This window comes from Elephantulus edwardii, unplaced genomic scaffold (genome assembly GCF_000299155.1).
Source record: "Elephantulus edwardii isolate Elephantulus edwardi_28Jun2011 unplaced genomic scaffold, EleEdw1.0 scaffold00529, whole genome shotgun sequence".
NCBI lineage: Eukaryota > Metazoa > Chordata > Mammalia > Macroscelidea > Macroscelididae > Elephantulus > Elephantulus edwardii.
Genome location: NW_006400279.1, coordinates 137,896 through 138,976, shown reverse-complemented (window position 1 = coordinate 138,976; position 1,081 = coordinate 137,896).

Here is a 1,081-nt window from a genome sequence, read left to right as displayed (position 1 = left end):
ATTAATATAACTAATATAACATAACATAATATATAATATCTATAATATACATAATATAATATGTCAAGTAGTCTCGAAGGGGCAGCTCCACAGAGAGGTCCAATGTTGTGTAAAATCAGGCTTCAGCGGTGAGTCTGTCCAGACTTCAAGGGTGAGTTTCTGCTAGCAAATCCCAGGTGTTGGGATTCCTAGCAGAAAAGGGACCCACAATACTGGGTCACCCCGTAAGAGCAAGTGACCAGCGGGCTGTTTACACGGTGCACATAATGACATTCCTTCTCACCAATTGTTTATGTATGAGACAAACACATATGGAGGTGTTTCTGGGTGGCCTGGTTCGGTCAGTTCTCCCAGCTGCTAGCAAAAAAGGTTGAGAATGTCAATCCACCCACAAGGCACAGCGGAAGAAAAGCCTGGCTGTTTCCACTTTTTTAAAAAAAATTCAGCTCTTGGAGGGAGGTTGGGCAGGGAGAAAAGTGCCACGATGAATGAATGTCTGTAAACTTTCATCAAAATTAATTTTTAAAAAATATTTCACATGAAAGATGAAAAAAAAAATTTTAAAATCAGCTGTTAAAAAAAATTTTTATTAAAAGAGAAAAAAAATCAGCTCTTGAAAACCCCCATGGAGTGCAATTTTAATCTGCAATCATGTGGAAACATCCTGGCTTGGTGGAGTGTGGCCTGTGTTGGAAGGCCCTGAGGGTGCAAAGAACACCGTCAGAATGGCGAAAGGTTCGAGGCCAGCCTCTGACACTTCGAAAGATAGGACTGGGGGGGGGGGAAATTAAGCAAACATGGAATAAGTTAGAATCATTGGGGGGAAAACCTAATAAATTTTAAAAGGACACGTTTACTGGTACCATAAAGAATGAAAAATTCTCCCAAGACTATGACACTTTTGTTCCATTTTAAAGATGCAATAAAACCTACCTCCCCATGGCTCAATAAATACAATTAACATAATATGATACATTAAGTAGACTATAACACAATGCATACAACATAAATATGATAAATGTATTATACTATAAAAGCAATGTTATCTAATAAATACATACAATGTAATATAATAAATATA